This window comes from Impatiens glandulifera, chromosome 3 (genome assembly GCF_907164915.1).
Source record: "Impatiens glandulifera chromosome 3, dImpGla2.1, whole genome shotgun sequence".
Lineage (NCBI taxonomy): Eukaryota > Viridiplantae > Streptophyta > Magnoliopsida > Ericales > Balsaminaceae > Impatiens > Impatiens glandulifera.
In genome coordinates this window covers 19,838,274-19,863,552 of record NC_061864.1, presented here as the reverse complement: position 1 = coordinate 19,863,552, position 25,279 = coordinate 19,838,274, and the positions used below count along the sequence as shown (strand labels likewise).

At 29.8% G+C, this 25,279-nt stretch overlaps 1 pseudogene; it reads left to right on the top strand.

The window, feature by feature from the left end:
• LOC124929945 overlaps nt 1-25,279 on the top strand; it is a 100,644-nt pseudogene that overhangs the window by 23,819 nt on the left and 51,546 nt on the right.

Sequence of the window (25,279 nt, the reverse complement as noted above, 5' to 3'; positions counted from 1 at the left end):
TAATGACAAGGTTGAAGCTCATTAGGCAGAAATTAGGCATAAAAGCTCATTTATATAAGGCTTTGAATACAATCTGTATATTCACTAAAATAAATCCCACATCTTGGAGTATAAAATTTAAGAAGCACAATGAAATCAACCAACATAGGACCTAAAACGACATTAGGTATCCAAATGTGCATGGGGAAAAGGTTGAAACATCATCAAACATGACTAAGAATGCAGATATAATAGTTTTTGAATTGCAAAAATTGTTTAATGACAATAAAACAGAGAGTGAGGCACAATAAATAAATAAAAATGTGGAACATCAACTATCACAGAAGATGGACTGACTGAAATAATACCTAATAGGAAACTACTTAGTATAAGTACATGTCTTAATGATTTGTACAGTTAGGTTAAAAATAACAAAAATGGGTGTTCATATAAACCCTTATGCTATTATAGCTCTTTCAGACCAACAAAAATAGGAAGCAGTGACTAAACAAATGAAAGTGAGGAGAAAAAAGGGATGCATACCTGGGATGGTGGATTTGGATCGGTGGAAACCTAGGATCGGTGGGATTTGGATTTGGAGTCGATCGGTGGGACGGTGGGATCTGGATTCTGGATTTGGATGGTGAGATGGTGGGATGGTGGGCCGCAGAAGAGTTTGACAGAAAGGAGGAGAGAGGATAGAGATGCCCTAACAATGTATAAACTAATAAAAAAATATAAATAAAAAATATATAAATATTAAATGAAAGTTCACGAGCGGCTCGTGAATAATCAAACAAAATAATTTGGGTTCGAGTTCAGCTCGAAATATAATCGAAATATTTGAATTCGGCTCGAATTCGATAGATTCAAACTCGAATCAAATATATATAGAGCCGGCTGGAAAAGCTCGTGAGACAGCTCGGTTCATTTGCACCTCTAGTTTGGACATCCGGTGAACGCGGAGGCTAGATTCTTCGGTCACGCGCATTGGTCTTTGGTATGATGCAGGGATACGCGGTCGAAAACTATATTGGGCTTGTTTTCTCTGTCAAAAATTAAGCCTAGACTGAAGTCCCTCGGTCGGGTCCTAGAATTCTTTAGTCGGGGGCTAGGATTCCTAGGTCGGTGTAAAGGAGGGTTTGATTTTCTCGGTAAAAAGTCAAACTCATGTGAAATCCTCAGTCGGACGCCAAGAACAGCAAGTGCAGGTTCTGAGATTTCGATTGGAACCTCCATTCTTCAATCTGAAGGAATGAGGAGTTTCCTCTAACCTCAAGGATCATTTATAACATTATACTCGATGAATCATTCGATCGGGATGATATTCCATTCAATCTAAACAATTCTTGAGCAAAAATTAAGATTTCAAATTTTCAAGGTATAAGGTAGTACCAATAGCTTCTTTATTCTTAAGGGAATCAAATGTGATCAAAACATGAACATTGTCTATCAATTAAATAACTAGATTTTTCCAGATTTTTGAAAATTATGGTTTTCAAACAAACATGTTTAAAACTTATTGGATTGATCTAAATTATTCCTAACATCATTTAGAACGTGTTTATAAGGTTTTCAAACAGTAATTCAAGAGTTAGAACACAAGAACGAACCCCGTTTTTGAAATCAAATTAGGGTGTTTTTTTATTTAGATTAATTCATTGGATTTGGATTCAAAATCGCATAGAAATGATTTTAGGATCGTTTTTCAATCCAAAAAAATTGAACAATCAAGAAATATTCAAGACTAGTTGAACTGGAATGTAAAATTTTCAATTTGAATTCATAAGTTAAATTACAATATGAATTGAAGTTTATCTTGAATTAGAGAACACTCCTGAACTCTTTTAGAAGCTTTGTGCATGATAATCCAGAACCGAGTTCTAAGGCTTTAAATGAGATTTTAAATTTTTAAGAAAAGCTTGAAGATTTTAATGGCGAATTTCGTGAGAAGGGGATTGGAGGCTTGGGATTGTATTCATTTGCTTCGTCTTGGCAGAGGAGGACTATTTATAGCCTTTTTAAGTTGGTTGAATGATTAAGTGGATTGGATTTCAGACAAAAGGCCATTAATGGCTTTTGTATGTTCTTCATTCCACTTTCATACCACTTGATATTTCAGGTGATGACTGAGAAATGATCATCGGGTTAGTGTGATCATTTTAGCTTTTGAATCAGGTCATTTGAAGGAGTATCAGTCGAGTTCCATCTTTGAAAAATTAAATATTCGGTTGATGTTGATACAATTTTCCACGAGGAAGAAGACAAACTAGGGTCGAAAACGGCATTACTTTCTTCTTCCACGTTTGAGTGTTGATGGAGTCTTGGAAGGAAGTAGTTTCTGGCCAAAGAGTGGACACTTAGGTTTCGTTCGTGTTCCGTCAGAATTGGACGTTCCGTGTGTGTTTGGGCTAACGGCACTAAGACGCTTGTTAGTTGATTCGCTGCTACGCAAAACCAGACTGTGGCAAGACGTGTGCAATTTGCAGACTGTGTACAACAATTACAGTTGAAAGACAAAAAATTGATTCGTGATTGCAAAATCAGGTGGAACTCGACTTTTGAGATGTTAAGTTGTGCACTAAAGTTCAAAGAAGTGTTTAAGATGTTTAAAGAACGTGATTCATTTTATAGTTGTTTCCCTCATGATGAAGAATGGAATAAAGCTCAAAAGATTTGCTCATTGTTAGAGGCTTTTTGGATGGCCACTCACATTATTTCAGGTAGTGAGTATCCTACTTCAAATTTATTTCTACAAGAAGTTCAAAAAATAAAGTCAGCATTGGATACATATGCACCATGACGATTTATTTCTGAAGGAGCTGGATAGTAAAATGAAAAACAAATTTGATAAGTATTGGGGTGACTGTAATCTATTAATGGCAATAGCTGCCGTGTTCGATCCAACCAAGAAAATGCTTGCAGTTGAATTTTATTTTCCTAAGCTTTATTCTGAATTAGATGCCTCTAAACATATCTTAAAAGTTAAAGAGGTAATTTATTCTCTTTATGAAGAGTATGTTGATGAAGAAATTAGTAACGCAACGTCTTATTCCTCTGAATCTAAGAGTTTTGATTCCTCAAATATTAAGAGAGATCAAAGTTCTATGTATAATTGGGATGATTTTGATGACTATTGTGCAAAAGTAGAAACTTCGGAGAGTAAGAAATCTGAATTGATAGATTATCTTGAAAAATGTCGTCTAAAGAAGATTGAGATTTCTAAAGATTTTTCATGTTTAGAATGGTGGGTGATGTATAGAATGCAATATCCAATATTATCTAAGATAGCAGCTGACATTTTAGCAATTCTAGTGACTTCAGTGGCTTCAGAAGCAACATTTAGTGCTGGAACAAGAGTCATTAATTCTTACCGTTCATCACTATCTACGAATAGAGTGCAAACTCTACTTTCTGGGGGTGATTGACTTCGACATATAAATGGAAATGAAAAAGAAGACTAAAGTAAGTTTTATAATTAAATTATTATGTTATATACTGAATTTTATCACTTATTTAATTAATTTTTCACTTTTTCAGAAAGAGAAGACATATTAAGAAATTTTGTTGCCGGTATCTACATCTTAAAGTAAATTAAATTTTAGTTATTTGTTTTAACATTTATTTTTTATATTAATTATTTTTAAGATTAAACATTTCATATTATTGAATGCAGGTAGTTGTACGTGTGCTATGATTGAAGAACATGAGTTAAAAAGATTAATATATTGAATGTTCAAACAATTTTTTTTTGTTTTGTACTTTAAATTTTGAATTTTATGTTTTAGAATTTTGATTAGTAATGGTGATTTAATGTTTTGGATTATTATGTTTTAGAATTTTGAATAGTTATGATTGTTTCATATTTTAATTTTGAAATATCATGTTTTTATTAATATGTATGAAAGATTGATATTTTAATTTTATAAATAAATTTGGTTCGAGTTCGAGTTAGAGCTCGAATCGAGTTCGAGCTCAAGTTTGAGCTTGAAAATTAAATTTTTGTTCAAGCTTTCGAGTCGAGCCGAGCTGAGCTTGTAGGTAATATAGTCGAGTCGAACTCGAGCTCAAAATTATAAGCTCGTTCGAGCTCGAGTTCGAGTCGAGCTAATAAATACTTAATCGAGTCGAGCTCGAGCTTCAGCAAGCTTGAGCTCAGCTCGGCTCATTTGCAGCCCTAGTTTGGGCTAACGATGCTGAGGCGCTCGTTAGTTGATCCGCTACTACGCGGATGCGCCTTTCTTCATTTGAAGTGGGCAACGCGGTTCGGTATCATCCGTTGGATGGAGTGTGGGCGTTCATCTGATAGTTGTGTAGTATGCTGCAACCATTTCTTTTATTTTTGGCCGCACTAGATCACAACCCTTTTCCAGCCTAGATCTTGTTTGAAATTGATTTTTCTTTACTCCTTTTGACTTTATTTTTAACCTACAAAATATACAAAATATTTTTAATAGACATACTATTTATTTGGTCTATTTATTTAATTTTATTTTTGCATAGTTTGGGGTTTTATAAACAATTAATTTTGGATCAAATGGATACATCATTTATCTCAAATTATTTTATTTTATTTTAGCCTTTATTCTTATTAATTGAGATTTAATTAATACAATAATTATTCCATAATTATTTAATCATGATTTGGCTTTAATTTTAATTATTTTAATTTTTCTTAAAAAGAATTATTTTTAAATTTATAAATTAAATTGGGTAGGTGAAATTTTAATGCTTACAAACGTGAATAATAATGTAAGAGACCTAAGCTATAAGGTAAAAAGTCCACTATTATATAGAATGAACAACTTTTTGAAAAATACAATAAGGCTTATTGAGAAAGTTGAAGAATCCTCACAATTTTTATATATAGAAAGAGCCGGTTCCGAGATTTGGGCTATCCCAGTCCCAAGTAAAAAAAAAATATATTTTTTGTCCTAAGTCTAGTTTAAAAAATTTATAAAAAAAATATTTTTGATAATAAATTTTAACTAAATATTTTATATTATGAATAAATGGGCTACTCTGAGTAGAGTTGATTGTACTAGCAGCATGTGTGAGAGGAGTGATTTTGTCAATGAAATATATCAAATTGTCCTTTGTATGTTAATGTGAAAACATTTCTTACACTTATAATAACAATTTCAAAATATAATTATGTCTCTCAAATTAAGTTGTATTTTTGTTAGATAGTTTGTGGAGTCAAAATATCTAAAAGGATAGTAAATTCAGCATGAACTATTTATTGATAAGTTTTTCTCAATTTTCATATTCTTTTATCCACTAATGTAGTTGTTAATTAATGTTAGATCATTTGTAAGGGGCAATTCCTTGTCTACCCATGTTTTAAACAATTTTTTCTATAAGCTTTGTTTCTAAACCTATTAATATTCTCACTAATTACCTTTTTTTCCCTCTCTAAACTTATTAATTACCCTTCTTTCTCTCTAAATTATTTTCTAGGTTTAAAGAAATATTGTGTATTTTATCCGTGTTTATAGTCCAACGGTTAAGATAATTGCCTCACAAGCAATAAACTCGGGTTTGACTCACGACAAACGCAATAATATTGTATGTACTTTTGTCTCGTTTTTTAGCTAGTTTTAGACACAATGAATTAAATAGTCTAATTTGTCACAAACTTAGGTTAGTATACCAATTAAATTATTTTATAGGCTTTACGAAATATTTTTACTTCATTTACATTTGTAGACCAACGGTTAAGATAATTGTCTTTCAAGTAATAGACCTAGTTCGACTCCCGACAGACGCAATATATTTATGTTATTTTGACTCGTTTTTTACATAGTTTTATAAATAATTAATTAGAAAGTCTAATTTGTCACAAACTTAAGAACTGGGTTCGACTCTCGATAGATGCAATACTACTTGTCGTATCCTCTTTTTACCCATTTTTTTTTACATAATTTTAGACAAAATGAATTAGAAAGTCTAATTTGTCAAAAAAAAGCCTAGGTTAGTATACCAATTAAATTATTTTATAGGTTTTAAGAAATATTTTGTTCTTCATCCGCGTTTGTAGTTCAACGGTTAGATTAATTGTCTTCCAAGCAATAGACTCGGATTTGACTCCCGGCAAACGCAATAATATTGTATGTTCTTTTTTCTAATTTTTTACATAGTTTTAGACGCAATGATTTAAATAGTCTAATTTGTCACAATTTAGGTTAGTATACCAATTAAATTATTTTGCAGGCTTTACGAAATATTGTTTACTCCATTCGCGTTTGTAGTCCAACGGTTATGATAATTGTCTTCTAAGTAATATACTCGGGTTTGACTCTCGGTAGACACAATACTATTTTATGTTCTTTTGGCTCATTTTTTACATAGTTTTATACACAATGAATTAGATAGTCTAATTTGTCACATACTTAAGTTAGTATATAATTTTATGTCTCTCAAAATATTATTTAAGACAGTGAATTCAACGGGATTTTGAGAGCTCTTGGATAAGAATAGAATTTATTTAGCCTCAATTTTGTATGGAATTTTTTATATTTAAATGATTTATACAAAAATGTATTTCAACATTTTAAAATTAATTATAACAATCATTAATTTTTGTGATCAAATCTAAACAATCTCTTATATTTAAAATAATCAAATCAAATTATGATTTATATAAATATTTATTTTAAATTAATTAATTTAAAAGATTATTTATTTGATTAAGGAATTGTCAATTGATTTTGAATTTAAAATCAATTATATAAACGTAATTTTATCAGAAATTCGGTTGAGTTTGAGGTTTTGTGATACTCGGGAAAATACTTTTGCGTTATATTTTTTATACCCGTTAAAAATGGTTTCTAATTCATAAATTTAGGACTATTTGTTTGAAATTTGGTTTTATTACGTTTTATTTAACTAATTATTTTTCAACGATTGACATGCGTTTTTCTTAAAGTTAAAATTATAAAATAATATTTAAATTCTAGTACTTGCAATTGATTGATGTTGGTAATTATTAAGGAAGATGACTGGGAAATATCAGTTTCATGCCTTTATTTTAAAATCGTTTTTTATTTTTTCGGATTAAAAAAATAGGTTAGGGGCTTCTAATTATTAAAAAATAATTAGAAATTCACACTTTAATCGGGTAATAGGCACCATCGGAAATTGGGTACCCAACAAATTAAAAAAAAAAAAAATTGGGTAGTAAAAAAAATGAGAGAGAGAGAGAGAGTTCAAGGTCTACAATTTATCATGGCCTCCCTCTAATGTCTTCAATGTCACCACCCCAAAGATTTAAGGATTGGAAGAATAATCATGTACTCTGGTTTGCACTGATTTTATCGGAGATTATTACTGCCTTCTTGAATAACTCAACAACTTTTATTACAGATATCATTATTTCAGAGTTACCTTTATCTATAAGAAATACCAACAACTTATATAAATATAAACAATAAACACTAAATAATTAATTAAAAATAATTCATAATTTTAAATATATCTTTAAAAAACATTATATCAATAAAGAGACAATTATTTTATTTTATTTTAATTTTTAACTTCAATAAACTATTTGAACCATTTCAAAAGCTTAAGGGGCTCTCCTATATGGTTTATCAATTAAACAAATTCTCCACTTAAATAGCATGCCCCCCAAATAGGTTAAATATGCGGCTATTTTCATTGAATGATTTTTGTTTGGTCGTCGTTAATGAATATCATCGTAAAATAATGTAAAATAATGGACTCTTTTGAGATCCTTGATTATATAATTCAAAATAAATTAAAGTAAATGTGGAGATAATATCATGGTTGTAGAGATTTTTAGCTTAAATCAAATAATAAACTCAATTATGATTTCAAATAAAAAAATAATAATAATCTCAATGTGGTTATAAAGAGAGGAAATAATGAAAAAAAATATTATTAAACTTTTAATCAAACTATTTATAAGAAAAAGTAAAAGCTAAGAAAATAAACTAATTGTTATTAAATTAATTAACAATTGATTCTCATAATTGTAAAACAATTATTTCTTTATTTTTCAATGGTCTAATAATTTTTTACATTATATTTTTGTGCATGACTAGTTTATTGTAATTAATCAATTATTTAATTAGGTGTAGGTTGAAACAAGTATTTTCCAAAAGGAAATCCATATAAACAGAACAAAACCATGAAACTTTCATTTGTAGGAGATATAAAATCGATCAATTGATTTTTGTCACAAATGATTACATGGACCGTGTTAATTGGGTTTTTCCTTACAATCGTGGGAGGGTGTCGAGCCATTGTAAAAAATCCCGAGAACATGACAATTTCGGTAGTTTTCGCGTTTGGTGATTCGATCGTTGATAATGAAAACAACAATAACCTAATGACGGTAGTCAAGTGCAATTTCAATCCTTACTTTCTTTATAACCTAATGACGGTAACCCCAGACGTAATCTCTAATGATTATATCTAGTTCAACCATTACTTTCTTTAGGCTGACTATCTGTTGTGTTCAATAGCCAATAATTCCAAAGATGACTCTTTTAACGAGCTCGATTCTACTTACATAAGATAGTTTTTTCGTATCCCAACCCAAGACAAAATTTCTAATATTTTTTACCAGTTGTCTGAAGTAATTATATCAGAGTTGTTTTGATGACATGATGGGTACTTAAGGTATTTCACTAGTAGTTCACCTTCCTTGATTCCCATAATATTGAATATGTTTTCCTTCCTTTCTTCATTAACCCTTCCATAGAAAGCCTGACTTTTGTCCCCATTGATGTATAAATCTGGTTGCAAAACCTATATTTGACTTCTTGGATAAAACTCCACTCATTTTTCATTCACTAGTCCTCTATCAATTATGCTCTTTCTCATGTTTTCCGCCCCACTTGAAGTTGACCATGAAAATAGATTACATGAGGAAGACAGTTCAATACAGCTTATGTCTCGAATGCATTCATTGAAATCTTACATGTCTTGTGTTATGTCTACATCAGGCTCTCTTTCATTCCCGAATCTTGTAACGTTATAATCTTCCATAATAACCCACGGTTTGTCGTCCGTAATGCTTCTTCTCAAATCATCTCAGAGTGTCTTCCGCTGTGACCCTGAGTTGTTTGCATAGACTACCGCAAAGAAAAATTTCACCATTGTCACTAGATTGATATCTTCTGTCAAAATAATTTGCTTTCTTTCAAAAAAAAAATCTTGACTTCAACCTTTCTTTTATCCCATCCTACCTAGATTCCCATCAGAGTTATGAATAAATTCTTATTCTTCTTTGAAGCAACCCTGGGCAACATTTTCTATTTGACTTTGTCTGACTTTTGTTTCAATAATTCTAAATACTGTGATTTCATTCATTTCTTACCTCTCTTCTCTTTATAGGGTCATTTAACCCTCTAATATTTCATGTCATTAAGTTCATTAATGAAGAGAAGATGTTCCAGCATTAGTTCCCCTTCCTTTACATTTTCTTCCTTTCTGTTTTTCATATATAGCATGGCTATAAGGAATTGTATTTTTCTTAATTTTCTTACTTGCTGTTTTGGGATATTCGTGTTTCTCTATTCAACTTTCTTCTGAATTGGAGATTCCACAGTTTCACTCGATTTAACTACCTCTACTTTATATTTCTCATTTCTTTCACCCACTTTCCCTTTCCACTGCCTCTTCAATATTGATTCTTGCTTTCTGATCAATTTTCTTTATTATCTCTTCATTCATAGCCTTTAATTTTGAATCTCTTATCACTCTACCTTCCTTCCTCTGTTGTTTACAACCCTATGCTGAATTTCCTTCCTTATATTGATTCTTCTACTTACCCAATACTTATTCTTTAATAACCTCTTTCTGCTTTTCTTTCATAGCCTTTTCCTTTTCCAACCTTTCATGTTCTTCTTTCTGCTTCTTTTCCGTCTCTTGCTCGATCTTCTACTTCATTTCTTCTTCAATCATTTGCGGACACTTGTAATAGAAATGTTCGAATGTGTTACAATCAAAATATTTACTTGGCCTCCACTCATATGAGATTCTCATAATTGTGAGTTTTCCTTTTCTGTCCGTTACCTTCATCTGATATGAAAATTTGATCTTGGGTGTATCTCAATGAACATCCTAGCATAAGTCATATGCTCACATTTTTCTATAGTTGGGTCTATATAGAGTGGACTTACTTATATGCTCGCAAAATGACTTAATGCTTCAGGGTTGTACATGTGGGGAGGGATGTTGCACAATTGGAACCAGATTTGGGCAGTTTCTTTGGGCTTGCTAAAGAGGTTCATACATTCTGCATATTGTTATAGTTTCATGCAGTTCTTCTCAATAAATGTATGCACGTTGATCAGAATACTTTCAAGATCTGATCATTCTTTGAATTTGAGAAAGTACAAATCATGAATGTTTGATGTTACCTTTTCTAGACCATTTTCCCCCTTGTTTCATTAGGGTTTTTTTATTACTAGAAATGGCACTTTGTTTCTTCCGATGAAGTTGATCACTATGACATTCTTTCATGACTTTACACATATTTCCTCAACTTCTTGGGTTAATTTGAATTCAAACAGGGAACCGGTAATTTCAACATTTGGCCCAATGCTCCAAGAAGAATCTTTTCCCTTTCTTTAATTAGGTTGTCATCTTTTGTTTCCCCTTTATTTTTCTGCCTTACATTCTTTTTCTGTTGTTCATTCTGCTCGTTACTCTATTTTTACCTTATTTTCTAATCTCTAATCTGCTTTTGATCTGTTTTCAAATCCTTCACTTGAGTTTTGCTCATTTCTTCAGTTTTCTTCCAGACCTGGTCTACCTTCCAATTAGAATTGTTCTTGATGAAGTAGACTCTAGTTTTGGGAAATTTAGAGAGATCTCTCAAGGTTTCAACATACTAGCTCACAATAGTATCGTACTTCTCTTTTTTTAGGAGATTCCAATGTTGCCGGTAATGCAGGTTGAGTGGTTCTGTGTACTATTAGTTTTTCTCTTTGCTTAAAATGATTTGACTTTTCTTGCCCAGTATTAACAATTTCGTTATCTGATTTTTGAGCCCATTCAAGTTGTCTCTTTCATTAAAACCGACCCTCCATTCCCTTGAGTCTGTTTCTTTACTCAATGTTTTCGTTGTTTTTTCTTCGTTTTTCCTAGCGTGTTGACTACATAGTTTTAGACACAATGAATTAAATAGTACAATTTATCACAAACTTAGGTTAGTATACCAATAAAATTATTTTATAAGTTTTAAGAAATATTGTGTACTTTAATAATCAATTTCTATTTCTATTATGTATATCTCCCTTAATTTTTAATTACCTTCAAATATGTTAATTAACTATTTCTATTATGTATATCTCCCTTAATTTTTAACATAACATAAATTCTTAAATGACAATTAAATTATTTTATAAGTTTTAAGAAATATTGTGCAATTCATATGCGTTTGTAGTCAAACGGTTAGGATAATTGTCTTCCAATCAATAGACCTGTGTTTGACTCCCAATAGACATAAATGTTCTTTTGGCTCGTTTTTTACATAATTTTATAGGTTTTAAAAAATATTGTGTACTTTAATAACCTATTTCTATTGTATATCTCTCCCTTAATTTTTAACCTTCAAATATGTTAATAAACTATTTCTATTGTGTACCCCTCCCTTAATTTTAACCTAACATACAATCTTAAATGACAATTAAATTATTTTATAGGATTTTAGAAATATTGTAAACTTCATCCGGTTTTGTAGTCCAACGGTTAGGATAATTTCATTCCAAGCAATAGACCTGGGTTTGACTCCTGGCAGATGCATTATAATTATATTTTTATTTATTTTGGCTCGTTATTTACATATTTTTAGACATAATGAATTAGATAGTCTAATTTGTTACAAACTTACGTTAGAATACCAATTAAATAATTTTATAGGTTTTAAGAAATATTGTGTACTTTATAACCAATTTCTATTGTGTATCTCTCCCTTAAACTTTTACCTTCAAATATGTTAATAACCTATTTCTATGTAAATATGTTAATGACTTATTTCTATTGTGTATCTCTCCCTTAATTTTTAACCTAACATAATGTCTTAAATGACATTGAAATTATTTTATAAAGCGACGAAGTTGAAGTATTCTTTTCAATTTTTAACATTACAAAATCACAAATTTAGAAATTAATTTGTCGTTTATGATTAAACACGAAATAATTTTATTTATTTTTAAATAATTATACATTCAATTATTCAATTCAATTAAGTAGAAAGAAATTGTCGTGAAATGAAAATTTTAAGTGAATTATTAAATACACAATATTTGAAATTCTAAAAACACAACAAAATCAATAAAAATTAAGAAGTTAACCACGCTTAAGGATAATGTTTTTTTTTTTCTGAAAGAAGAGTACATAAACTATAAACACTTGTAATTAACAATAAAATTGGTAGTCAATCATTTAAAGATTTGAAAATATACAACAAGAACTTTATTGTGATTTAATAAATGCACAACATTAGAAATTCCAAAAAAAATAATAATAGTTAAGAAGATGATTTGGTCTAATATCTTATTTTCCGACAAAATTACAAATATATAAACGACAAATATTATAACTAATCCTAAAAAAAAATTATTCATCATTTGTAGATGACCCGTGTAAGGTACAAATTATTTGAAAAATGAGTAAACGACAAACTATTGTAAACTTTCGAACATACGTTTATTGATCATTTGAAAACGAGCCTTTTCTTAAAAATAATGTAACTTTTTTTTAATCATTTAAAAACGAGTAATAACATATTTCTTTCGTGTTTCTCCCCCCTTTTAACCTACCATAAAGTCTTACATGACATTGAGATTATTTTATGAAGCGACAAAGTTTAAGTTTTCCTTTCAAATTTTTACCATATAAAATCACAAATTTAGAAATTAGTTTGTTGTTTTATGATTAAACAAGAAATAATTTTACATTTTTCAAAAATATTTATATATTCAACTATTCAATTAAGTAGAAAGAAACATTATCAATATGTATATTTTCACCCACCTCAAGTTAAGTTAATTTGTACAATATTGAAAGTGTTTTGATTATTAATAAGAACAATTTTCTAATTCATGTGGTGCTGGTTTGTGTGAGCATGTTTAATTTTGAGTTTTTGGCTCCAACTGATTGTGTATGTACATTTTTTTTTTCTTCTATCTTAATTGTATTTTTATATTTTTATATATTTTTTAAAGAAAATAAGGTTTATTAATATAAATATTTAAGATTTACAATAAAATTGAAGTCCTTATTTGATTTGGGATATCTGAATAATCAAATAATTGGTAAAAAAATAAAATAAAAAATAATGTAAATGGTAGATTAGATATTGAGCTACTTTAAATTAATTTGAATTTTGAAATAATTCACATTAAGGGAAAAGGCATAATTAGTTGTAAAAAAGGGTAAGTAATATTAATGTATATGGAAAAAGGTACCACAATTTTTGTAAAAGGTAGATTAATTAAATAATACAGCAGATTACAACAATTCTTACAAAAAATGTAAATATAGTGATAAGGGAATAAAATCTTTAAAGATTTAAAATGAATAAATAAATAAATAAATATATCCTACGTAGTCTGTGGTCTCTCATTTGAACTTGGAGCTGAATTCTTTTGCACAGGTTTAGCTGTTGTCTAATTCTTTATTCTATAAGTTTCAGAAAATTAAAGGATCGATTTGATTGAATAGTAGATCGAATTCTTCGATCAATTCCGGGTTATTTTTATTTCTTAATCTTCTATTTCTTTATCGTGTTTTTTTTCCAGTGTCAGTTCTTCAATCACCTTATTTAATTTGACGGGTGTTAATTAGTCTATGTTTTCTTTCTCAAATTCAACTATATAATTTCATTCTTTTATAAGGCTGTCATAAAAAATATTCAATATCTACGTTGTTTATGATTTTGTGCAGATTAGGAGGCGATTTCTTTAAAAGACAGGAACTTTCAAGTTTGAAGTGAGTTTTCATTTCATCTTATATTAAACTATATATTTTGACAAGTAATTGATTTTATATATGTTCTTAGTAAATTTTATCATTCATTAATAGATGTCTGCCCTAAATAACAACACTGATAATAAGATGGATTCCAAGCAAGAAGGAGATAGTTCAGGTTGCGACAAAGGTATACTACAAAAGCGAAACTCATGTCCCAAAATTCGCTATGAGGTACGTATAAGTAGCATCATTAATTATTATATATTCAAAACATTAATTTAAGTCTTATCATTTTGTTATTCAATCCAATACGAGGTGCATTGAAATTTCACACAAACGAGTGTCTTTTTGTGCAGCTGTCGGACTATGCTAAAATATTAATGAAGAAATTTCCCCGTGATAAAACAAACTCAAGAAAGAAAAGAGAGACGAGGTTGTTGTCTGAAATTTATGCAACGACGGAACCGTGCAGTTTAGAAGAGGCTCAAAGAAGATTCAACGAAAAATGGGTAAGGTGCGATACGCCAGCAAATGATGAGACCGAAGATGACCAAACTGCTTCTATCAATTAAAATCGTGTTATTTTTTTGTACTGTTTGGATTTTTAATATGAACTCCTCTTTTAATATTACATTTGTTATTTATAGACTTATCTTTTTAATTAATCATTTTTTTTTTGGGTTTATTTCTTTGAATTTGTGCCATATGGTTTGGTTTTATATTAACTATTAGAAGTCACAACACATGATTATGGCTGTTAAATTCTTAATCAAGTTTCATTATTTATGATGTTAAATTGTATATATGTGCTGAAAATAATATATAAAATTGTGCACTTATGAAGTTTGCAAAAGTATATTTTTCTATAGTCATACATATATAAAATTGGATTTACTCGACCACATATAGATCATAACCCTTTTAGTGCAAAGATGTTTTTCTTTTTTCTGAGTTTCACAAAAAAAAATTATGTTTGGTAAATGATGTGGGTGTGAATACTCTTACATAATAATTCTTGAGTAGATATTTTTTTTGGAAATAATTTACCTTTTATAATCATTTGATTAGTTCACTCATTGCTCTCGGAAGCATATGGAGGATAAATTATGTTCGTTTCTTTAAGTGTCTCCATCAATATAATTAAATAAAATATATAAAGTTAAGAAAATATTTTAATTTTTAAAATGTTTTGACAATTAATATGCAAATAAGTTATGTCTATATATATAAATAATATTTAGAAAATAATTAGTGTTTAAGATAATAATTTTTAAAAAATTAACACTACATCACATATATAGAAATATTAAGAACATATTTTTTTATAATAATTTATAAAATAATTAGTGAAGGTTTTAATATGAGTGTTATATCAAAGAAGTACACATTTGACCAACATAGGTAAAAGACCATAATAAGAGTAGACCAAAAATTTAAAAGCTAATTCATGCAAAGTGTAGATGAATGAAAAACTTTTATGTCATTAAAAAATAATGGTTGTCGTGAAAACGAAAAATTCTAATGACATATTATTTGAAATTATAATGAAACACGACAAAATCAATAATAATTAAGAAGATAACGATGCTTAGAAAGATAATTTTGAAAAAAAAAATGTACTGAACAACAAACAATTGTAATTAATATTTAAATTTGGTTATCAATCATTTGAAAACAATTCTAATGACATATTAAATGATTATTTGAAAAAAATCAAACTAGAATTTGAGTGTGACTTATAAAATGCACCAGATTTGAGATTCTATAAATATTAAATGACAAAATCAATAATAGTTAAGAAGATGACAATGTGTAATATCATAATTTTCCGAAAAAGTGCGATGAAACGACAAATGGTATAATTATTTATAAAGTTTTGTTAATCATCATTTGTAGATGACCATGTATAACGTCGAAATTATTTGACAAATTAAGGTGTAAACGACAAACTATTATAAAATTTTGAACATAGTAATTTGAAAACAAGTTTATTTGAAAAGATTATTTTTTTTATTATTCATTTGAAAACTGTTAATAACCAATTTCTATTGTGTTTCTCTCCCTTTTAAACATACCATAATGTTTTATATGATATTTAGGTTATTTTATGCTTCCAGAAAGTTGAAGTCTCCCTTTTAATTTTTCAAGTTATAAAATGACAAATTAAAAAATTAGTTTGTTGTTTGATGACTAAACATGAAATAATTTTAGTTTTTAAAAAACATTTTACATTCAATTAAGAAGAGTGAAACATTACTATGTATCAAGCCATTTAACAATTGAACATAAAACCACAATACGAAATAAACGTATTTCTTCAATTGAGTGATCATTATTGATTAAAAACTATTGACACTCTACACTCATTTGTTGAATCTATCGTCATACTACTATTAACATAATTAATAAAAATAGAATTTATTGATGATTTCATATTACTGTTGTTGTTGGTCAATAAAAAAAGGTTGCGAATATATATCTAAATATCCAAGTTTTTTTTTATCTATATACAAAGTATTATTTATTCCTTTCGATATTTTTCGTTTCTCATAATCTCATCTTTCTTACTGTGATTCGTAAACTTAAATCTATTAATTAATTAATTATGTTATACCTTAGATAGATATTCATATGAATCAAATTGTTGTCAATTAAATCATTTCCTAGATTATTCAGGTTCAAAACACAATATATCTAAATACAATTATATAAACTATTGCGTTCTACTATTTTTTTATTGAACTAAAGGGAGAATGGTTAAATCATAATAAATAATTAGTTTCCAAATAATAAAGACAATTATAAAAAATAAGAAAAAATTGAAGGTTTTAAATTACAGAGTAAATTAGGGATGCAAATGAGTCAAGCCAAGCTCAAACCAGCTTGACTCGATTAAATATTTATTAGCTCGACTCGAACTCGAGCTCGAACGAGTTTATAAATTTGAGCTCGACTTGATTATTTAACTAGAAGCTCGTCTCGATTCAAAAAACTTGAATAAAATTAAATTTTCAAATATTTGTGTAGAAAAAATATTTATTTTAAATTTTAAGTTTTGATATTAAAATAAATAAAAAACATATTATTTATTATCAGACTCGAAAAAACTCGACAAACATTCGAGTATTATATGAACTCAAGCTCGACTCGAACTTGGTCAAAGTCAAATTCAAGTCGAGCTTTGATTGAGCGGCTCACGAACAACTTGACTCATTTGCAGCTCTAGAGTCAATAAATTAGTATCACGTCCGTCCTAATTAAGAATCCTTAATTAATTTGAGTTTGTTTATTTAGAAATATATACAATTGTTTCAAACTTTGTATATTTAAAAACAATGCCCCCAATTAATTAATATATGTAATTGAGGAAGCTCTGTAAGTCAGACTATGGCATGCATAAATGTTGTAACCCCGAAAATCATTCGTATTAAAATATTTTAATAAAAAAATTATTTAAATATTTACACAGAAATATATTTTGATATTTAAAATTAATTATACTAATTCATTTTTATGATAAATTCTAAATAATCTTTTAGATTTATAATAATAATAATAATAATTCGATTAAAAGAAATCTGTATTTTAAATTAATTAAAAATAATTAATTTAAAAGATTATTTATTTGCTGAAAAGAGTCCTTTATTGATTTTAAATTTAAATTAATAAAAGATTTGTATATGTGTACAAACGTATGTTTATTAGAGATTTTGTTAAGTTCGATGTTAGGCGATACTCGGGAAAACCTTTCACGCTATATCTTTCGTACTCGTTAATGAACGGTCTCTACTTTATAAAATCTTGGTTTTGGGGTTTGAAAATTTTGTTTCATTATGTTTTATTTAACCAATTATTTTTTAAGTTCTAGACATGTATCGTTTTTTTTACATTTAAAATTGTATAATAATTTTTAAATGCTAGTACATGTGATTGATGTCTAATATTAATAAGGAAAATACCAAACAATATCAGTTTAAGCATTAGGATCTAAAAATTAATTCAAACATGCCTTCATCAAAATATTATATTATGAAAATATTCTAAAAAAATATTGAAATCGTTTTCTATTTTATCTAATTTTTTAAAAAATAGTTTGGGGCTTATAATTGTTTAAAAAATAATTTAAAATTAAAACCTCAAACAAACATACCCTTAGGCAGTGTTCAGGTCACGAATCGGGTCAAATACACGGGTCTGGAGCGGGTTTGGCCCAAAGTCAACAGTTTGGACTAGGGGTGCAAACGAACCGAATCGAACCGAATAATACAAAAAAAATGATATTCAAGCTCGAGCTCGAAAATTATGAATGGTATTCGAATTCGATTCGAAGTTCGAAAATTCAATAAAATTTGGCTCGAGCTCGATTCGAAATAAAGTTCGAACTCGAGTTCGATTAGAATTGTTCGAACCTTTATTCGAACAACTTTGAATCATAGCTCGAAATAATTCAAATTCGAGTTCGATTCGAAATATGTGAACATATTTGAATTAAATTAAGTACAACATAATAAACATTTAGAATTACACCAAAATAAGAAAGTGCATTTAGTACAACTTTCACCATTACATTTTCATAAAAAAAGAACTAAGTCCACTGTTATAATTTCATCCAAAATACACAAAAATCCCATGAGAAAAAAAGCTCAATACTTTCATCCAAAATAAACAAAAGTCTCATGAGAAAAAAAGTTTCATGATTTCACCTCTTCAACCTATACAAAACCAAATAGATAGTCATAAATTCATAAAAATATAGCTAATTAATTAACATGAACTTAAAGGATACTCAAAGGCAACTAACTGGCCATGCAACTAAAATATGAATATGTTTCTCAGGGCCCAAATTAGCTTAGAGTTCAATATTGAGTAATACAATTGCTTACCTTCAAAATGTAGGCTTAGAATGGAGATGGATATTAGGCTTAGCATCTTCTTTGGTTCTTGTCTATTTTCATATCAGTATTAATTAAAGATTAGATTAATAAATTCAAATAAAACATTAAAAAAATGTATGAAAGTTATAAATTTATAATACAATTGTTTACCTTCAAAATGTAACTGATTTTTTCAAGTTCCAATGATCAATTTAGTCTATAGGTAGATCAATTGTCAAATGTTGTTTATCAGCCTACAAATATAATGACAAATATAGTTATCATTTATTTTTCAAACACTACTTTCTAATTCGATAAAGAGAAATAAATATAAGCAAAGCAAAACAATCATTACCTTAGTTTTTTTTCACTCCATGTCGTTTTCGACACCAATCTCCACCGCACATCAACATTTCGACTGTTGTAGGAGCTAAAGAAGCACGATACTTATCAATAACACGACCTCCAGCACTAAAGGTTGCCTCTGAAGCTACTGCTGTAATGGGAATTGCTAATATATCTCTAGCCATAGTTGACAACACAAAAAATTTGTATGTATTGAGTTTCCACCAACTAAGAGCATCAAATTTATCACTTGGATTATGCCTGTGACACCCTTCCTCTAAATACACATCCAACTCAGATTTTTCAGGTAGTATTGTTTCAATTTCTTTCAAATAAGAAGAGAATTATGACCATCCTGAAGAAATGCTAGTAATTTCTCTACTAGTTTGACTTAACCTACTGCCTTGAGATTCAGAACTAGTTGTTGACCTTTGAAGTTTTTTAGCAGCTGCGTCTGAATATTCTTTGTAAATTACATACAAAAGCCTTTGAACCTCTCTAATATTACTTTCTGATTCAAATGGGGTATAAAGTTTAGGAAAAGTGAATTCTAGTGCTCGCATTTTGCATCTAGGATCCAAAACACAACCAACCGTCATTAATAAATTGCACTCACCCCAATATTTATCAAACTTTTCCTTCATTTTTTACACCATTTTTCTAATAAACTCTTCTTCGTCACAAGATCTCTCATCCAAGGCCACTTTCACACGATAAACTTCATTTAGAAAAAAGTTAGAAGTAGAATACTCACTTCCTGAAATGATTCTGGTTGCTTCATAAAATATTTTCAAGATTGAAAATACTGTATGCAATTTCTTCCAATCATCTTCTGTTGGACAATGAACGTAGCTTGGTTTCCGGTCTTTAAATCTTGGAAAAACTTCTTTGAAATCTATTGTTGTTCTCAACATTTCATAAGTTGAATTCCATCTTGTCTTACAGTCATCAACCAACTTTCTTTAGTGTAACTTCAATTGCTTCACAATGTCAGCAAATTGAATGAGTCTGACATCTGTTCTTCTAATGAAATCCACACTCTAACGAATTACTTGAACAATTTCCCTAATTTTATTGAGTCCATCTTGAGCTATAAGGTTTAGAATATGTGCACAACACCGAACATGAAATAATTTTCCCCCACAAACCAAATTTTGGTTTATTCTCAAGAAATCTTCTTTCATATACCTAATTACAGCATCATTAGCACTCGCATTATCAACAGAAACAGTGTACACCTTATTTTCAATTCCCCACTCCCTTGCACACTTTAAAAGAGTATCAGAAATTTGAGGACCACCACGAAGAGGAGGGATATGAAAAAAAATTGAGAACGCGTTTATTTAATTTCCAAGATAAGTCAATCCAATGACCGGTGATGACCATGTACTCTATTTTTTTATTCTTGGACTTCCATAAATCTGTTGTGAGGCTAATCTTACTCGCACTTTTTAGCAAACCATGCAACTTTTTCTTCTCAGCTTCATATATAGCAAAACAACTCTTTTTTCCTGTTGTTCGTGATATACGATTCCACTCCGGCATTCCATGTCTACAAAACATATTAAAACTTTCTTCTTCCAATAACGTAAATGGATGTTCATGCATTAGGATCCAACTGGAAGTTGCTTCTTTCATGCGTTCCATACAAAATTTGCCATCAAGTAACAAAGGTGACATATTTGTGTCTACAATTTCAAAGCCTAACAATAGTTGTTGTTGTTTGATTGTTTCCTGAAGCTTTTTTTTAGACTCCAAGTGTTGACCACAATGATCTTAAGTGTCGTTTTAAGTGTGATGTAGTACCTGACTTCATTTTTGCGATGAGTGGATGACAATGTTTACACTTGTATTTGTCTTCAACCTCAATCATATCTGACCATACTTGAGATCTTTTCTGTCTCTTATCCTTGTGTAATAAATTATCATTCTCTATCACAATATCCTCTTGATTTGCAATCTCATTTGAATCCAATGAAGCTTGAACGTTGGCTGAATTTGCTGCTGGAGAGGAATCAGACATACCTGAAAAAGTTAATCATCAAGACATTAGAAAATGCAATAATGACAAGGTTGAAGCTCATTAGGCAGAAATTAGGCATAAAAGCTCATTTATATAAGGCTTTGAATACAATCTGTATATTCACTAAAATAAATCCCACATCTTGGAGTATAAAATTTAAGAAGCACAATGAAATCAACCAACATAGGACCTAAAACGACATTAGGTATCCAAATGTGCATGGGGAAAAGGTTGAAACATCATCAAACATGACTAAGAATGCAGATATAATAGTTTTTGAATTGCAAAAATTGTTTAATGACAATAAAACAGAGAGTGAGGCACAATAAATAAATAAAAATGTGGAACATCAACTATCACAGAAGATGGACTGACTGAAATAATACCTAATAGGAAACTACTTAGTATAAGTACATGTCTTAATGATTTGTACAGTTAGGTTAAAAATAACAAAAATGGGTGTTCATATAAACCCTTATGCTATTATAGCTCTTTCAGACCAACAAAAATAGGAAGCAGTGACTAAACAAATGAAAGTGAGGAGAAAAAAGGGATGCATACCTGGGATGGTGGATTTGGATCGGTGGAAACCTAGGATCGGTGGGATTTGGATTTGGAGTCGATCGGTGGGACGGTGGGATCTGGATTCTGGATTTGGATGGTGAGATGGTGGGATGGTGGGCCGCAGAAGAGTTTGACAGAAAGGAGGAGAGAGGATAGAGATGCCCTAACAATGTATAAACTAATAAAAAAAATATAAATAAAAAATATATAAATATTAAATGAAAGTTCACGAGCGGCTCGTGAATAATCAAACAAAATAATTTGGGTTCGAGTTCAGCTCGAAATATAATCGAAATATTTGAATTCGGCTCGAATTCGATAGATTCAAACTCGAATCAAATATATATAGAGCCGGCTGGAAAAGCTCGTGAGACAGCTCGGTTCATTTGCACCTCTAGTTTGGACATCCGGTGAACGCGGAGGCTAGATTCTTCGGTCACGCGCATTGGTCTTTGGTATGATGCAGGGATACGCGGTCGAAAACTATATTGGGCTTGTTTTCTCTGTCAAAAATTAAGCCTAGACTGAAGTCCCTCGGTCGGGTCCTAGAATTCTTTGGTCGGGGGCTAGGATTCCTAGGTCGGTGTAAAGGAGGGTTTGATTTTCTCGGTAAAAAGTCAAACTCATGTGAAATCCTCAGTCGGACGCCAAGAACAGCAAGTGCAGGTTCTGAGATTTCGATTGGAACCTCCATTCTTCAATCTGAAGGAATGAGGAGTTTCCTCTAACCTCAAGGATCATTTATAACATTATACTCGATGAATCATTCGATCGGGATGATATTCCATTCAATCTAAACAATTCTTGAGCAAAAATTAAGATTTCAAATTTTTAAGGTATAAGGTAGTACCAATAGCTTCTTTATTCTTAAGGGAATCAAATGTGATCAAAACATGAACATTGTCTATCAATTAAATAACTAGATTTTTCCAGATTTTTGAAAATTATGGTTTTCAAACAAACATGTTTAAAACTTATTGGATTGATCTAAAATTATTCCAAACATCATTTAGAACGTGTTTATAAGGTTTTCAAACAGTAATTCAAGAGTTAGAACACAAGAACGAACCCCGTTTTTGAAATCAAATTAGGGTGTTTTTTTATTTAGATTAATTCATTGGATTTGGATTCAAAATCGCATAGAAATGATTTTAGGATCGTTTTTCAATCCAAAAAAATTGAACAATCAAGAAATATTCAAGACTAGTTGAACTGGAATGTAAAATTTTCAATTTGAATTCATAAGTTAAATTACAATATGAATTGAAGTTTATCTTGAATTAGAGAACACTCCTGAACTCTTTTAGAAGCTTTGTGCATGATAATCCAGAACCGAGTTCTAAGGCTTTAAATGAGATTTTAAATTTTTAAGAAAAGCTTGAAGATTTTAATGGCGAATTTCGTGAGAAGGGGATTGGAGGCTTGGGATTGTATTCATTTGCTTCGTCTTGGCAGAGGAGGACTATTTATAGCCTTTTTAAGTTGGTTGAATGATTAAGTGGATTGGATTTCAGACAAAAGGCCATTAATGGCTTTTGTATGTTCTTCATTCCACTTTCATACCACTTGATATTTCAGGTGATGACTGAGAAATGATCATCGGGTTAGTGTGATCATTTTAGCTTTTGAATCAGGTCATTTGAAGGAGTATCGGTCGAGTTCCATCTTTGAAAAATTAAATATTCGGTTGATGTTGATGCAATTCTCCACGAGGAAGAAGACAAACTAGGGTCGAAAACGGCATTACTTTCTTCTTCCGCGTTTGAGTGTTGATGGAGTCTTGGAAGGAAGTAGTTTCTGGCCAAAGAGTGGACACTTAGGTTTCGTTCGTGTTCCGTCAGAATTGGACGTTCCGTGTGTGTTTGGGCTAACGACACTAAGACGCTTGTTAGTTGATTCGCTGCTACGCAAAACCAGACTGTGGCAAGACGTGTGCAATTTGCAGACTGTGTACAACAATTACAGTTGAAGGACAAAAAATTGATTCGTGATTGCAAAATCAGGTGGAACTCGACTTTTGAGATGTTAAGTTGTGCACTAAAGTTCAAAGAAGTGTTTAAGATGTTTAAAGAACGTGATTCATTTTATAGTTGTTGCCCTCATGATGAAGAATGGAATAAAGCTCAAAAGATTTGCTCATTGTTAGAGGCTTTTTGGATGGCCACTCACATTATTTCAGGTAGTGAGTATCCTACTTCAAATTTATTTCTACAAGAAGTTCAAAAAATAAAGTCAGCATTGGATACATATGCACCATGACGATTTATTTCTGAAGGAGCTGGATAGTAAAATGAAAAACAAATTTGATAAGTATTGGGGTGACTGTAATCTATTAATGGCAATAGCTGCCGTGTTCGATCCAACCAAGAAAATGCTTGCAGTTGAATTTTGTTTTCCTAAGCTTTATTCTGAATTAGATGCCTCTAAACATATCTTAAAAGTTAAAGAGGTAATTTATTCTCTTTATGAAGAGTATGTTGATGAAGAAATTAGTAACGCAACGTCTTATTCCTCTGAATCTAAGAGTTTTGATTCCTCAAATATTAAGAGAGATCAAAGTTCTATGTATAATTGGGATGATTTTGATGACTATTGTGCAAAAGTAGAAACTTCGGAGAGTAAGAAATCTGAATTGATAGATTATCTTGAAAAATGTCGTCTAAAGAAGATTGAGATTTCTAAAGATTTTTCATGTTTAGAATGGTGGGTGATGTATAGAATGCAATATCCAATATTATCTAAGATAGCAGCTGACATTTTAGCAATTCTAGTGACTTCAGTGGCTTCAGAAGCAACATTTAGTGCTGGAACAAGAGTCATTAATTCTTACCGTTCATCACTATCTACGAATAGAGTGCAAACTCTACTTTCTGGGGGTGATTGACTTCGACATATAAATGGAAATGAAAAAGAAGACTAAAGTAAGTTTTTATAATTAAATTATTATGTTATATACTGAATTTTATCACTTATTTAATTAATTTTTCACTTTTTCAGAAAGAGAAAACATATTAAGAAATTTTGTTGCCGGTATCTACATCTTAAAGTAAATTAAATTTTAGTTATTTGTTTTAACATTTATTTTTTATATTAATTATTTTTAAGATTAAACATTTCATATTATTGAATGCAGGTAGTTGTACGTGTGCTATGATTGAAGAACATGAGTTAAAAAGATTAATATATTGAATGTTCAAACAATTTTTTTTGTTTTGTACTTTAAATTTTGAATTTTATGTTTTAGAATTTTGATTAGTAATGGTGATTTAATGTTTTGGATTATTATGTTTTAGAATTTTGAATAGTTATGATTGTTTCATATTTTAATTTTGAAATATCATGTTTTTATTAATATGTATGAAAGATTGATATTTTAATTTTATAAATAAATTTGGTTCGAGTTCGAGTTAGAGCTCGAATCGAGTTCGAGCTCAAGTTTGAGCTTGAAAATTAAATTTTTGTTCAAGCTTTCGAGTCGAGCCGAGCTGAGCTTGTAGGTAATATAGTCGAGTCGAACTCGAGCTCAAAATTATAAGCTCGTTCG